Source organism: Rutilus rutilus, assembly GCF_951802725.1.
Source record: "Rutilus rutilus genome assembly, chromosome: 10".
In the NCBI taxonomy this organism is placed as follows: Eukaryota; Metazoa; Chordata; class Actinopteri; order Cypriniformes; family Leuciscidae; genus Rutilus; species Rutilus rutilus.
Genome location: NC_140215.1, coordinates 10,125,833 through 10,143,164, shown reverse-complemented (window position 1 = coordinate 10,143,164; position 17,332 = coordinate 10,125,833). Strand labels below are relative to the sequence as shown.

General features: G+C 37.2%; 1 protein-coding gene across 4 annotated transcripts in view; it reads left to right on the top strand.

The window, feature by feature from the left end:
• Positions 1–4,132: 4,132 nt before the first annotated feature.
• Positions 4,133–17,332, top strand: part of map2 (microtubule-associated protein 2) — a 110,244-nt gene continuing 97,044 nt past the window's right edge. For 2 of the 4 annotated variants that reach the window (XM_084421393.1, XM_084421392.1), the window contains exon 1: positions 4,141–4,233. The gene's annotated coding sequence lies outside the window, so the exon portion shown is untranslated. Of the gene's footprint in view, positions 4,234–17,332 lie in introns of all 4 variants that reach the window. The other 2 variants (XM_084421391.1, XM_084421394.1) reach the window with 2 other exon arrangements.

Sequence of the window (17,332 nt, the reverse complement as noted above, 5' to 3'; positions counted from 1 at the left end):
CTTTTTAACAGATCACTGAAAACTAGTTGAAAACTTTGACAGCTCAAAATCCTATTGCATTGATCCTTGGTCTGTCTGTGTGTCCCTGCGCTTGTGTGTGTGTGTGTAGTCTTTGATCTCTTTGAGCAGTAAGCTGATTAGGCCATCTCACCAGCAGCCCACACACATCTACACACTCACTGGGGAAAGGCTAATTGGCTGTAAGTAGGGGTCAAGGTTACAGCCTTCATCTGAGCCTGTCTATGAGATATTATCTCACTTGCTTTTCTTCTTAATGACGTTCACTTCTTAGAAGTCTGAACACAACATTAGCTAACACTTACAGGCTCTTTTTAGACAGCATCCTAAAAAAATAAAAGTGTTTTTTTAATTAGATTTTTTTTTAAGAATTTGAATTATTTTAGCAATCGGTCTTCAGTTTTTAATTAAATATTCTACATTTTTCTAGCCTCCTCCACCATCTTGGATTTATTTCATCACTATGCTTGGTGCAGTGCATTTTTAGGATTCTCTACTACACCACTTTGGATACCTTACATTTAGGCAAAAACATGATATTTTGGAAAAGCCTCTGGTGGCTTAACATGCTAGTAGACTGTTCACTAGGCTTTGGAACAGAGCATCAGAAATCTCCCTCTCCCTACTACTGTCAGAACACTGTTTTTTCTTTTCTTTTTTCTCTTTTCTGCAGAATAGGTGAATATAGTCTGTGTGACGCATAGCCACGGTATTGATCTGTGCTGTTCTGAAAGCTCGATAAGACTCTTTTGTTGTGAACTCTGAGAATGGAGATCATTATTTATTGCTCCAGTGAGAGAGGATCAGTGATTTACTTCTGCCAGCAGGGGGAGTTTTACAAGGACGTTGGTGCAGTCAGTGTGCTGATACACTCTTAAAGGGGTCCTGTTATGCTTTTTCCCTTTTTCAACTTTAGTTAGTAATGTTTCTATTTGAGCTGTTCAATTTCTCATTAATGCAATTATCTAATCAACCAATCACATGGCAGTTGCTTCAATGCATTTAGGGGTGTGGTCCTGGTCAAGACAATCTCCTGAACTCCAAACTGAATGTCAGAATGGGAAAGAAAGGTGATTTAAGCAATTTTGAGCGTGGCATGGTTGTTGGTGCCAGACGGGCCGGTCTGAGTATTTCACAATCTGCTCAGTTACTGGGATTTTCACGCACAACCATTTCTAGGGTTTACAAAGAATGGTGTGAAAAGGGAAAAACATCCAGTATGCGGCAGTCCTGTGGGCGAAAATGCCTTGTTGATGCTAGAGGTCAGAGGAGAATGGGCCGACTGATTCAAGCTGATAGAAGAGCAACTTTGAATGAAATAACCACTCGTTACAACCGAGGTATGCAGCAAAGCATTTGTGAAGCCACAACACGCACAACCTTGAGGCGGATGGACTACAACAGCAGAAGACCCCACCGGGTACCACTCATCTCCACTACAAATAGGAAAAAGAGGCTACAATTTGCACAAGCTCACCAAAATTGGAAAGTTGAAGACTGGAAAAATGTTGCCTGGTCTGATGAGTCTCGATTTCTGTTGAGACATTCAGATGGTAGAGTCAGAATTTGGCGTAAACAGAATGAGAACATGGATCCATCATGCCTTGTTACCACTGTGCAGGCTGGTGGTGGTGGTGTAATGGTGTGGGAGATGTTTTCTTGGCACACTTTAGGCCCCTTAGTGCCAATTGGGCATCGTTTAAATGCCACGGCCTACCTGAGCATTGTTTCTGACCATGTCCATCCCTTTATGACCACCATGTACCCATCCTCTGATGGCTACTTCCAGCAGGATAATGCACCATGTCACAAAGCTCAAATCATTTCAAATTGGTTTCTTGAACATGACAATGAGTTCACTGTACTAAAATGGCCCCCACAGTCACCAGATCTCAACCCAATAGAGCATCTTTGGGATTGGTGGAACGGGAGCTTCGTGCCCTGGATGTGCATCCCACAAATCTCCATCAACTGCAAGATGCTATCCTATCAATATGGGCCAACATTTCTAAAGAATGCTTTCAGCACCTTGTTGAATCAATGCCACGTAGAATTAAGGCAGTTCTGAAGGCGAAAGGGGGTCAAACACAGTATTAGTATGGTGTTCCTAATAATCCTTTAGGTGAGTGTATAATGTAAAAGTAAATTACAAAAAACATACCACTCTGAAACGTCCTGTGAAATATGTGCCTGCAATGTCTGTGCATGAAATCCGTTCTGCATGATCCTCTTGTTCGTTAACATTGTCAGGGTCTGAATCAGGCTCGAATTGGTTTGAAAATGACGGCATTCGTAATATTTACACTAGAGAAGAACTCGCAGTTATGGAGTTATGGAGTTGCACATTTGCCGAACACTTGCTATTCGCTGCCAATCACAACACACTAGACAAAGCTAACCAATCACAGCACATTTTGTATTTCAGAAATAGGGACTTCATCGAAATCAGTGTGTTCGAGCCAGTATGGGGTCCTGGAACAAACGTGGGCTTTTCTAAATGTGTGGGTGTTTACAAACTGGTGGGTGTTTATAAATCATGCAATTAAAATGATGCCCTTCACCCGACCCGACCCCTAAACCCTACCCACACTGTGACGTGGGTAAATTAGGTAACGCGGTTGAAAACGCCCCTCTGTTTATGACCTCGCCCACTGATCTGGTAACTCCTGTTACCGTCCTGCAGAGACCTATACTTGCAGACTGGGGAGTGAGGTGCTGTAATAATGTAAAATATGTGAGAAATAATGCATTTTTGAACAATCAAGCATGAAAACATTTTCCAGTACACCCCAAAAACAAAATCAAGGCTTCGTAAAAGTGCATAATAGGACCCCTTTAACATCCATGGAACTTTTCCATTACACAAAAGGTTCTTTAGATTATTAAAATGGTCTTCACGCGAAGAAAAAAATTGTCTTTATGGGGATCTTTTTTGAACACAAAGCATATTGTGATTTTAAATAGTCATTAAGGTGTGCCAGATTGGATTGAATTGAACTGAATTGAATATTATGAAAATATAAAATATTTGATAAATGATAAAAAATGTTGCCTCTACATAGATAGGTTGTGCATTTTGTCTCATTCTGTGGGTAGTAGAGTTTGAAATCTGTCTGAAGGTTCTTTTAAAACCGGACCCCTGATTGCTGTAAGAGACATCATGACAGACATGATACACTAACTCTCCTGAATCAAGTACTAATGCACGCCCAAATCTCACCCCTTGGAAGGGCTGTCTCCATAGTGATAAGTGCTCTTGAGTGTGCACTGGGCCTTCATTCAGCTTTTCTAATTTAAGAAAAGTCAGTCTCTCACTTTGTCTCCACTACATTTTTGTCTCTATGACAACATGACTCAAACCATATCTTTTTAATTGGCAAGCATCTGAGGTTTGAAGGGCGGCGTTTGTTTACCAAGTTGGAAAAGAAAACCCATTGTGACTATCAACTAAAGCGTACATTGGTATAAACATGTCAGTTGCTTTAACTGGCCTCTCGGAGATCATTCAGGATTTATAGGTCCCTAATATCCGCTCTGAGATGAATGTGGTTAGAGTAAGTATGAGAGTCTGTTGCCTGATTCTTAGCTAAGAAAGGCTGTGTTACATGCTTTGAAACCGCTTTACTTGTATGTCCAATTTAAGGTCACACATTTACTTAAAAGGTTAGAAGAAAAAACATTCATTAATTTACTCTCATGTCTTTCCAAACCTGTATGCATTTTTCTTCTTCCGTGGAATGTCTAATATTGTGAAATATTATTAAAATGTAAAATAACTGTTTTCAATTTCAATTCTAGTGTAAAATGTAATTTATTTCTGTGATGGCGAAGCTGAATTTTCAGCATCATTAGGCTACTCCCGACCATAATCCTTCAGAAATCATTCTAATGCTGATTTGCTGCTCAAGAAACATTTCTTATTATCATCAATGTTGAAAACAGTTTTTTTGGAAACCTTAAAAAAATAAATCTGGATTTTTTTAATGAATCGAAATTATATTTAAATAAAATTATTAATTCCTTTTAAATATAATAATATAAATATAGTTATACAGCTGTATGTGCGCGTTCACACTGTGATTTACGGTAATTATTCAGTAGTGGGCGGGGTTAAGTGGCAGTGGGCGTGATGAAGTGTGAGCGGCTTTTCACCAGCACCGGCGTTCACACAGCGCTCCGAGAGGAAGCCTGCAGCGGACGCAACACGCCGAACAGGTAAACCACTATAATTTCATTATTTATATAAAGCCATAATATCGAGTTAAAACGGTCAGCATGATTTGCATATATATACCTGCATATTCTCTGAAGTTCTCTGACACGCTGCTATTTCAATTCCTCTAATCCGTGCTTTTGAAGATGTTAATGGGACAGATAATCTATTGCTTGAGAAAGGGCGCATTGTTCCATTCACTGCAATGTTGCTGATACTGTGCTTCAGATTAATGGAATAACACTCCTTATTTCTATTAGATGCAATGCTTAACTTTTGAGAATGCGTGCGAACTTTGATTTGATGCTCAAACGGGTGCTTAAATTCTTCATTTGTATCTGTTTAAAAATGCTTCTTTGTGCTGAAATCCTATGGTTTTCATTTTTATAGTCATAGTCGTATGTTTTGTCTTTAAGGTTGTGTATTATTAACACAACTAATCTGATCTACATATGAAAAGGAGGAGACCTGGTCCATGACATGATTTGGTTTTGTCGCAGTCCAGCAGAGATGGTGCTGAAACCACAGCTACCCAGTATCAAGCACCTCTGAGTTATTCTGCATCTCTTATTTTTTTTATCAGTACTGATTTTGATATGTCCCTGCTGAAATGTAGATATTTAGTAGATGGTTATGGTTACATTTGATCAGTATGTTTTCCCATCTTTAAACACCTACCATGAAAGGTTATGCTGAAAAGATCAGAATGAGTTCATGTCTCGCAAACCATCGCCTTGAGGCTATATACAAGACTCCATCAGTGATGATGATGCTGTTTCTGATAAGACGTGGTGCATTCCTGCATTGGCAGTCTGCCGGCTCACGCTTATTCATGAAAAGAGAGCTGTGAGGTTTAATGCAGCGCCCTGCACTGGATGACTGATATATCTGCGCAGTCCCTATGTCCCTACATGTATGTGCCATTTATTTTATAACATCCATTGGCATGCGAGTTTTAGTGTGTCTAAACCCGGCAGAATCCGCACCACGGGTCGTGATGAGCTATGACCATCTGTTAGCAGACTGCCCTCTTCATCAAATACAACAGATGTTTAAAATAAGACAAAAAGTTGGGACTTCTGCATTCACACATGCGTATCCTGGGGACTTTCCATTGACTCCTGTAGCCTTTATACTAAGCTAATGATGGTTTCTATACATACCCTTAAACATAAGCTTCACATAAACATTTTTATGATTAAGATGCTAGTTAGTATGTTTATTAAGGGAAAAAAACGAGACCCACACACACAATTTGTTTTAACTGAAGTTAAACTATTTGAAAAGAGTGCATTTCTTAGCTATAGATTTTAATGGTGATTTCCACCCAACGTTATGTGTACACAGTTCACCAAAAAAAAATCATATTTTTCATCACATGCTCAACCTTGTGTCGTTATAAACCTCTATGACTTTCTTTTGTGGTGCACAAGCATTTTGAAATATTTTCTTGTTTACCAAACAACATTTGGCTATATAGTTTGGAATTTTTTTTCGAAATAACTTTGTTCTGAAAAGAAAGTCATGAGGGTAAGTAAAATATTTAGATAATTAATGACATCATTTTTGAGTGAACTATGCCTTTAAGAAGGTTTCAGAGTGTATTTGAGTTTACTTTATTAAAGGTCCCTGGTGGAAAAAAACCCACACCAAAATATATTTAAAATATGTTTATTTCATACTAACTATATTACAAATCCATTAACATATTTACTGACATATCACTGATATAAATATTACAATTTAACTTTATTTGGAGTACTTCTTTATTGCACAATGCACATTTCTTAATATTAAGCCTAAAAAGTGCATATCACTAATAGTATGATCTCTGTATAATATCAGTCTTTAAATGCAAAATATTTAAAGTATACTTGCAATAGTTCCACTTTTGCACAATCAAATATACTTAAGTATATCTTTAGTTGGACCTCAGATTTTCGGATAACTAAAATGCATTAAAGTTGTTTCAATTTAGCCGACTTTAAGTATACCAATTTAGTACGCCGAAAGTACAATTGCAGGGTATTTATATTAAGTACATAAGTACTGTATATAAATGTATTTGTAGTATACTTGGCACAAAGTACATGTATTTCAAATACATTTTAGTATATTTATTTTTCACTAGGGGTGCACTATATAACTATTTGTCGTGTTTTTATCTTACCCTAATTCACTATGGTAAGTCATTATAAGTGTTTATATTTTAGACCGAGCAGCATCCTTTTCACGCGAAATTGCGTACTTGCGTCAATCGTCCGTGCGTGTCTGGTCATATCCGTAAATAGAGAAAAGTTGCTCCGGCTACTTTGACGCATGTAGGAGTGGCATAGGTTAGTTGTCACAATGAGCGAGAAAGGTTGACACCACACCTGTTTTAAAACAAACACGAAACGAAGAGAGTCTGCTGGAAAAAAATATAATGCGACAAAGCATGTAATAAAACGGGAATCAACGGCGAGAACTGAGGAATTTGAAATGTTATAAAAGCGATGCGGAGATGGCATTTTATTACTTAACAGGTGAGTAAGGTATTTTATTGAACAGATAAATTGGCATATGTTGCTCTCTAACAGAGTTCATTGTAAAATATTGTCTACTGTGTGATTTGTGTCTTTCGGTTTGGTTGGAATTTATTTTCAAGGAAGTACCGTCTATTAATGGGTATAACTACAGTACTGTCTTCAGCTACTCAGCTTAAGATCTTTTCCATCTAAACTGGTTATATCTCTTAAGCCTTGTAGTGAATGTTTTATGATCAGTAGGATAACCATATTCATCAGCACAGTCATGCAGAGCTGAAACACAACCAAAACAATGTTCTTCCTCAAAATGCATGCAGTTTTGTTTTTTAACTGCTAGATGGCCAAAAGTTACATAGTGTAGTTTTATTAACCTCATCATTTTTCTATTTTCTTTAAAAGGAATTTCTGTGGATGACACATGGAGTAGAATATACAGTATGTGCTACTTAGTGAGGCATTTTTCACATTGGACAAGAAGACAAAGGTACAAGACTGTGTACTTATTGGCTTTAATGAGGGAAAGAACTACAATCCCATGAAGCTTTGCGATTGACAATCAAAACTATTGATTTAAAGATATTTATGTAGAGAAACAATACATTTATGTTCATTGCAAAATACATACAATTATTCAAGTAGTTTGATAGTGCAGGAAGACTGACTTGATTATGTCATTCGCAGTGCTTCATGGGAGTGGGCGGCTCTAAAGAGTTCTTTTGGAGCAATTTGCTTGTTGTGATTATCTGATTTGTGGAGATTTCTTTGTAGAAGCGTGTAGTTTTTCTCCTGGAATTATGCTGTTGAACATGATTATTAAAAAAAAATGATATAATGGAGGCTGGTAGCTTCAACAAAAGCATATACCATCGATTAGCAGGTTTCAGGGTTTTTTGCTTTATTAAACCTGCAGGAAAATGAATAAGTGTGATTATCCTCAGGATTTTTCTAGCTCCTTTTAAAGCAATTTGTACAGTACTGTATGTTCTACTTAGTGAGTCATTTTTCACCCAGCCTATTGATTATATTAAAGGTAATACTAAATTATATCCATGTGAGTTTAAGGAACACATTTTTTTTGTGTGTGTGTGTGTGTGTGTAGATGAAGTCGTCCTTGAGGCTGTAATGTTGGGGTTATGGAGGTACATTGTGCATACAAAACGAGACATGTACCATGCGAACAAAGGGATCCCAATTACATTATTACAACCTTTGTGCAAACAATTGCTTCGCCTACAGTGAGTGTTATGATTATATTAACATTTTAAAGAGAATGGTCTTTGTCCTTGTCTTGCAGTTTTCTGCTTATCCAGACTCAAAGAGCACCTTTGTATGACAGCCTGTCATAGTGGAGTGGTGGCTGTGCACTGGTTTTACCTGTGTTGAACAATGCAAAAGGATGTTTGTGTATTGGATCACTACTCCGCTTTCAAACGGTTTTTGTCTGTGAAATATGTGAAAAGCACTAGCTGTGTTATTCAGAAGAGAGACTGATATACTCGGTCTTTGCATAGTGTGATGTTGTGGCCATTGATTTCCTTTGGCTGCAAACGCTCTGAAGACGCAGGCATATACATAACGTATCTCTAATGAAATGGTAGAGAGGCGAGGCATTAACCCCAGCCACCTTCTCATCACCTCATGCTCGCTGGATCAATGAGGCTGTGGGGTCTAAAACATTCCCTGAGTCAGGCGGACATATATCGCTCAAGTCCTGACATCCTGAAGCTACTGTTGAACACGAAGGAATCTGTTATACTGTAGGTTTGCCATGTTGAACACGGAGGAATCTGTTATACTGTAGGTTTGCCATGTTGAACACGGAGGAATCTGTTATACTGTAGGTTTGCCATGGTGTACGGTGATACTAGATTTTATGTCGGGAAACAGCTCCTATATCAGTCGGCTTACAAATAAGCTGTGTACCAATTCAGAGGCTGCATCCTTCGAAGGACTTGGCCTTCAAAGGCTGCTATGGTCGGACCGAGCGTTGTTAAATGGGACGCACTAGCCTACAGAGGATTGTTCTTGTCGCCTAGCAACTGTGACAGCTGCTGTTGACCAGTGGCAGTAATATTTGTACTAGACTTTTTTGAAAGTTATATTCAACTGTCTGAAAACAAAACAGGGTTCACCTAATAGGTCTAAATATGTTCACCTTGGTCCATTTATGTACATAATAAAGAGTATAAACTTTTTTTTTTATTGCATTTATATTATTAGATATAGCTATAGAATAGCCTTAAAGGGATAGTTCACCCAAAAATGAAAATTCTGTCATCATTTACTCACCCTCAAGTTGTTCCAAACCTGTATGAGTTTCTTTCTTCTGCTGAACACAAAGGAAGATATTTGGAAGAATGTTTGTAATCAACAGATCTCGGTCCCCATTGACTTCCATAGTAGGAAAAAAATATACTATGGTAGTCAATGGGGACCGAGATCTGTTTAGTTACAAACATTCTTCCAAATATCTTCCTTTGTGTTCAGCAGAACAAAGAAACTCACAGAGGTTTGGAACAACTTGAGGGTGAGTAAATGATGACAGAATTTTCATTTTTGGGTGAACTATCCCTTTAACGTCTGTGTGATCCGGAAGTTGCAACCGACTTTACTTCAGTATTGTCTGACGGTTAAGTATGTTCTTTCCAAGATGTCAAAGCTGAGATTACAAAGACAAACTTTGTTTTCTCCTTTGGATTAACTTGCACATATTAATTGTTTACCACCAATGTTTGCTAACAAAATAAATTTAGATTTTCATGCAGACTTTAAATTAACTAAAGAGTTTGTGAACCAATGATAAATTACCTTAATTAATGCATTGAAAGTTAGATATTCTTTAACACCTCCATCGTTTGTATCACCTTAGTTCAACAATATAGTACCATTGTTAATGATGTCACGTGCAGGTGGGGGAGTTATAACTTCTGGAAATTAATTTTTGTTTGCAATTCATGTCAGATTATTATAGTTCATTCACAAGAAACAACTGAAAACCATCTTTTTTTTTTTTGTAAACACAAACGTTTACATGCAGTCAGTGTGTAATTGCCGTATTCCTGTAAGCTAGCCACTACTTTAAGTTGTGGTATTGGCTTTGCACTGAGTGCAGAAACCAGCATGTGGTTTTTACCTTGCATTAGCACGGCTTGAATTTACTGAAATCATGGGGACTGAAGTTAAGTTAGTTTGCCTTAATTGCTTGCTGCAAATAAGATTAAAATCAAGGCTCTTCCTATACTGTTTGAACTGATGCAAGGGAAATGTATTCAATGTTCTTTACCATTTGGTATAGGACATGACTTTCCCAGGTTTAACAAAGGTATTGTGTCTTTGACATGTTTGACCTTTGGTACCAGATTTATTTACATGAATTTCGAACAGGTACAGTCAGTGTGTGAGAGCAGGAAGTTTATTTGGACTGTGTAAATGTGTTCAGAGTGTAGCAATGGGCTCTCACTGGGGAACTGTTCTGGAAAGTGAGCTGCAGTGCTGTGGACCCCAAAACAATGATCTCACTGTTCTCCCTGTGGGCTCCCAAAAAGCAGGTCGCCTCTACGCCCAATTACCGCAAGCATCTAACACTAGATAATGTGCATTCCACAAATGCAGAATGAGCGTTACATCAGCCGACATGTTTGGCATTTTTTCATTAGGAAATGAATCGCCCAGGAATAGATTTTGAATTGTTTGATATTTATTTGTATTAATCACACTCAGGAAAACATGCATGTTCAGCTAATAATAATAATTATAATAATATGTATTAATACAATTGCTTGACTAATAAAAATATATATATTTAGTATTTAAATGTATTGAAATAGTTTATCTTAATTTCTTTAATTTGTGAATTGTTATCTGAATACAATATATTATTTAGATTAATAAAACATAATTTACAATAATATATTATTATTATTTTAACAACATTTTAGCACCCATACCTGCTCAAATTGCTTAATAGAAAATATTATTGATGTTATTATTGTTGTATCTTGTTGTTATTGTGTAACCTTGTGTGTTGGATGGAAACATGTCTGCTTTGCTGGGAGTGTCTCAAGTTAGATGTTTGTCATTACGGATTGCCCTAAGCTGTCTAGTGGTCTAATCTGTCTGCCACTGTTTGACTCTGAGCTGCCCATGGGCTCTTCTTGCTCCATAACCCTCCCCCATAGGCTTGGGGCAGAACAAAGGACCGGCGTCTTCCTCTACCTTGAACCTGCACTGCAGGCAGCTGATGTGGAGGAGGCCTGTTATCAGCAGGAGAACCATCACCCCATCTGATCCATACCCCTATCATTTCCCCAGGGCTAAAGGGCAGCGTTAACAAATAATGGTCTTTCACATCCGGTGTTTGTCTGACCTCTGAAGGAGAACATGCATTTCTTTGCAGCGTAGGAGATAAGTTTTAGTTTGGGCATGATAAATGTGTTATAGTCATAAAGGCAGATGTTCTCTGTAAGCTCATCTGCCTGAAAGATAAATGTGTGTCTGGGAGTGTTTTTGTGTGTGTGTGTGTGTGTGCATGTTTCACACGGTTCAATGATGTATTGAGTTGGGCAACTGTAGTGAGTGAATGGGAGCTTGTCTGGTGTGACAGTGATCATGAATGTGTTTTAAAGTGCACGATTTACAGTTTTATCAACATGAAACTAGAATGACAGGCAGTGTTCATGGATTAAAGTTCAGGTTTAAGATTTTCAATACGCTCACAGGGACATCTAAAGCATCTAACATTCTGTTAACATTCATTCATTTTTCTTTCTTTTGCAAAAGGGGAATTTTTGAAAAATATCCTGGTCACATTTAAAAAAAAAAATTTATATAATGTAAGTGAATGTAATAAACGGGCACTTTCAAGCCCCCCAAAAGCACCATAAGACCATAACAATGGTTTATATACCGATTGTCGTCATCTCCAGTTAATCACAGATAATCTTCCAACTCAAGAATCAAATCAATACGATTAAAAAATGAATCATTCAGTTCTTGTGAACAAAAAAAAGATTTGTTCATGTTACTTCTTTCATGAACATCAATCTATTTGATGTCTTTAGGAGTTTTGAATATGGCACTTGAATCATATGGACCACTTTATACTTTTATGCTACTTTTTATGTTATTTTGGAGTTTGACAGCCCAAGTCCCTATCCACTTTCATTATATTTTAAATTATGCTCTAAATATTTACCTAAAATTATTGTGTGTGTGTTCCAAATAAGAATATAATGAGTTTGAGGCAAGATTGTGGTGCAGTAATTAAACATTTGACCCTCTGCTCCTGGTTGAAATTTGGTTGGTCTTTTTTCTTATATCTTTTACATAGGCTATATGCTATTACATCTCATAAAATACACTGTGGCATTTTTCACAGCTTCCTTTGAAGATGTTACATACTTTTAACCCCATTTACTGACAAACAGACCTCTTCATATACTGTTGGATGTGTGGCTGGACTGTCACTACAGGTGAAAGATGAGAGTTAGGTGAGTCAGATACTCATATTGGTTTCTGAAGTTTCAGTGAGCTGACCCTTGGGTTGTTCTTTGTGATGGTGTTTATTGACTTTGCTATGGGCTGTGGAGTGGCAGAATGAGGCTCTTTGAAGAGATGGAGCTCTGGATGTTTCTGTCTGTTACGTACAGGCAGAATGGAACAGTTATGGCACAGATTTACGTAACTGTGGAGGTGACGTACAGCTAATCCATGAACAGACACTCCCCTCCCTGCATAACTGTGGCCTCAATGATCCCTTTCACTGCCAAAGCCTTATGTGTGTGTGTGTGTGTGTGTGTGTGTGTGTGTGTCCCAGAACAGGATCTGCTCCAGCAAACACTTTTCTAAAGACTTCAGGAGTCACCTTCGGAATAAATTAAATAACTATCATCCTAGAAAACAGACTTGGGTGGTTGACATTTAAGTAAGGAACATTTATCTTATCAAACAAGAGTTGAAAATTACTTCACAAATGATACAATTTTTCTATGCTTATCCTTGAAAATATAATTTCTGTCAGGACCACTATCGTCAAATATGATTGACAATTAGCATACAGTTAGGATTGGCGGTATGGTTCTGTTCTGGGCAAGAACTCCCTGCGCATCCATGCAGCCTAGCATAAGAGCAGCAATAACCCCCCTTAGGGGAAACAGAACAGAACCAACATGAATGTATTGCAGATATCATTAATTCAAGATTTTAAAGTACAACATGATTCGAGAATTTATTCAGGGGGAATCAGAATGCCAAATCCTGACTGACGAGAGGAGGAGCTGGGGATGGAGGAGGGTAATTAGCTCCTGAGAAACGCAATAGCTGTTTATAATACTGAAGGAGCTTATGTATACAGTGATAGGCGTCAAATTCCTATAGGTAGACGTGGATCAGCTGAGAGTCAGCTGATGCTTGACTAACGTGATCTGCCAGAACTGACTCTACGCTTAATATTATGTGACATATTTTTTATGGAAACATATCACATTATTTATTCCAATGACAGTAGATCAAGTCTTATTGAATAATAGTATTAATTTAACACAGTACTTTTTATTTATTTACTTATTTGATTTTTATTTATTATTTGATTTTAATTTGATATTTAGTTAATTTTGGCAAGCCAAAGTATTTCCCACTTTGAAATTACCAATAAGATTTTAAAATAAAGTTGTCATACAATATACATTAAAAACAGTAATACTGTAAAATATAATTACAATATAAAGTACAGTTTTCTATTTTAATCAATTTTAAAATGTAATTTATTCCTGTGATGGCAAAGCTGAATTTTTCAGCATCATTACATTACAGTCTTCAGTGTCACATGATCCTTCAGAAATCATTCTAATATGCTAATTTGCTGCTGAAGAAGCATTCCCTATTATTATCAATGTGGAAAACAGTTGTGCTGCTTAATATTTTGTGGAAACCATTGTTTGATGAATAGAAAGTTCAAAAGAACAGCTAAAAGTTTTGTGATAATGTAAAAGCCTTTGCTGTCACTTTTGATCAATTAAATGCATCCTTGCTGAATAGAAGTATCAATTTCTTCTGAGATTCTAAGAAAATGTGAACTATACCATATTTCTCCCCCTTCTTGAACTCATTCTTACAGTTGATGCTGGTGTTTTATGGAGCAGTATGTGCTAGCAGAGGAGCAGGGTGAGGCAGAAGCTAAGCCTGTCAGAGTCTGGACTCCAGACAGCTTTATCTGGCTGCTGTAGCTCAGGCTCAAAGGGAAGGAGCTTACATGCAAGGCCTCCAACAGAGCAGTCACTCCAGTCGATGCCAAGGCCAGAAACATACTACAGTAAATGCAAGAACACAAACGCAGATGCGACTACTTGGCCAAGTAATACAATCTTTAATGTGCACTCGTTACTCTAGCAAACCTACATACTCAAGCAATCAGCATACTGTAGATCTACACTACTGTTCAAAAGTTTGGGGTCGGAAAGATTTTTTGTTTTTAAAAGAAGTAATAATTTTATTCAGCAAGGATGCATTGATTAGATGAATCAAAAGTGACAATAAAGAAGACATTTATAATGTTACAAAAGATTTCTTTCAAATAAATGAAAGTGAATCCTGGAAAAAATATGCATCTAACATGGATGGATCCTACCTGTCGCGATAATACAAAACTCTCCTGATATTAGAGTACAATTACAGTCTACAGAAGAATAAAATAAAGCATATTTTGGTACCTTTTGGAACTTGGAAGGGTTCAGTTTGAGCAGATGTTTTATAACATCATCACTGTCCTCATCAGAGCTCATTTCCCAGTACATTTAGCATCTGGCTCATATTCGTGATCTCAAACATATTCTTTGTTATAAACTCTTCATTTATAAACATAAACTAAACATCTTCAAAATCAATATTTTGATCGCTGACAGATCCACCATCAAGTGACAGTGACACTAATATTTGATTGCGTTCATTATTTGCTCTGCAGTAAATCGCAGAGCCATTTCAAGCTTTTCTGATGATACTTCATTCTTTTGTTTTTTGCCTGCTGTAACTATGAGTGAAACATCACTTCATCATTGTGTATTGTACTTCATTCAAAGGTGAATTGCACTTATTTAGTCATCAAATATTAAATTATTGTTGTCCAGAAAAAATATACTTACACTGTGACACACCTCGGGTCGTTAGCGACCCTATACAATTTTTACAGGCATTCTTTTATAATTGTATTGATTGAGGAATACTAAGAAGGTTGATGTCTAACTTTAAAAAATGAACGAGGAGGAGGGTAGTCCTGGGTCACTAAAGACCTGAGATATGCGTTGAAGGGTTTGAGGGGATTGAAAATCAAACTACCTAATGAAATATATAATAATAACATACTTGGCTTAATGTTGGATGTTTGTGTGTGTCTGTGCATACTAAATTAATCTCCTCTATTGGCACTGATGAGAGCTGATAAAGCTGTGTGCGTTCTGAATGAAGCTTGTCTGATAACATTGCTGTGTTGCTTTTGTTCTTAATTTCACTAATCAGCCGGTCGATTGAAGATTCCTTCCTGTTTAACAATTTTCATTTTGTTTGTGCTTTAATGACCTTGTCCAGTTTTTTTTTGTTTGTTAATTATCAGCATCCATTGTTGTGAGAACACATTCTTTCCGTTCTCCTGGTCAGATCTTTTAGCGGCGCACTGAAATGGTCTCAATAGCTGTGAGGCATGAAAAGCACAAAACTTTAAATGGAATTTGAAGTAACAAAACTTTTTCTTCTTTTTATTAAGCCTTTTAGCATATAAGCATAAGTGCCATTGGTTAATGGTGCAAACCTCTCCTGGTTTAAATGTATGTGTCACCATGGCAACCACCACCATGGAAACAGTAGCCATGTGACTGAGGAGTAATGAAGACTCTGGATCACACAAAGGAGCCTCTACAAAGATGTGTCCATGTGGAAGTAAGCCGTTGAGGGCCCGGCACTGCAGTCCTTTTTAGATCGCAGAAGACTTTGGGTTCAAGTGCTAGATTGGCCACTGGCATCCACAAGGCACTGGGGAAACCTTGCTACTTTAGTGAAATGGGGTTAAGGCGTAGTACATCTGACAGTTGTGACCCACTGAGGAACCACCCGTTTGTAATCCAGAGACTTTGATTCTAATAACCGTCACGTTTCGTTTTGCTGACATGATTGCGATATTTGCCTTGCTGCACTGGTTGTCCTATTAAAGGGATAGTTCACCCAAAATTGAAACTTTTGTCAGCGTTTACTCACCCTCATGGTGTTGAACACAAAAGAAGATATTTTAAAGAATGTTGGTAACCAGACAGTTGACGGAAGCCATTGACTTCCATTCTATGGAATTCAATAGCCCCATTCACACATACAGTCTTTACTGGTAAATTACCAGTAAATTACCGGTAAGAGATCATGTGTGAACAGGACCTTTTCAAAAATACTTTATTTGTGTATTTACCAGTAAAGTCATTCTGTGTGAAAGGGGCTAATGGCTACCGTCAACTGTCTGGTTACCAACGTTCTTTAAAATATCTTCTTGTGTGTTCAACAGAAGAAAGAAACTCGTACAGATTTGGAACAACTTGAGGGCGAGTAAATAATGACAACATTTTTGGGTGAACTATCCCTTTAACGCTAGTTCATCTGCATTTAGAGCTGGTATGTTGTTCCAACACTCCCCTACAACTTGTAAGTTACTTCCCATTAAAATCAAGATTGTATTCTTCATTAACAGGATCAACAACATTAGCCAGTAAAAAAGCAAGTAGACCTCAAGAAAGTAGTGAGTCTCAGAAGAAATGCGATCTCCTGTTGTTTTGGCAAATAAAGTCACCACAAATTGGCACTTTATGGATGTTGTCGTACTAGTGCTGGAAGAGGAAGCTAACGTCAGATGTCTGGATCTTTGGATGCTTTAAATAAAGAGCACTTTGAGGCCTATTATGGTGTAGAAAAATTAATGATACAATAAAATAAATTTATAATACCAAGTTCAGAGAGGGCAACAGCTAACGTATATGGTTGAAATCCATGACTTGTGGTTATATAGATCCACTATTGAGTTTAAATCGTGCAGTATGAGACATAGCCAAATGGCTGTCTACTTGCTTTTATGTGGCAGCAAGCACTCAATATTACGAAACTTAGTTTTATTGCCGTATGACACGGTGAGGTTTCCTATGCTTCTGAGTAACAATTCCCTGATTCAATTTCAACAGTGCCTTTTGGTATTATGGTTATTTTTTAAAAGCAATTTGTCTAAAACTATTTGTAAGAGCAAACAAAAACAGCTGCTGTTTAGTAATGATCTTAAAATATAAGTCAATGGAACATCCTGGAGGCTTTAAAAGCAGAAAAGTACAGCTCATTTTTAACAGCACTAATTGATCCATACAAAAAATGTGGTATGCGTTTGTGTTTATTGGCTTTATATTGTCAAGAGGTTTTGAAATGGATCAGTAAATGCTTCAGTCAAACTAATATCATGGGATGCACAGTATATATTGGTTATTTTTTTATTTAATTAAGCAATATTGGATATAATTGTGCATGCTCAGTTCTCATATTTTTACATTTAAGTTAATTTTGT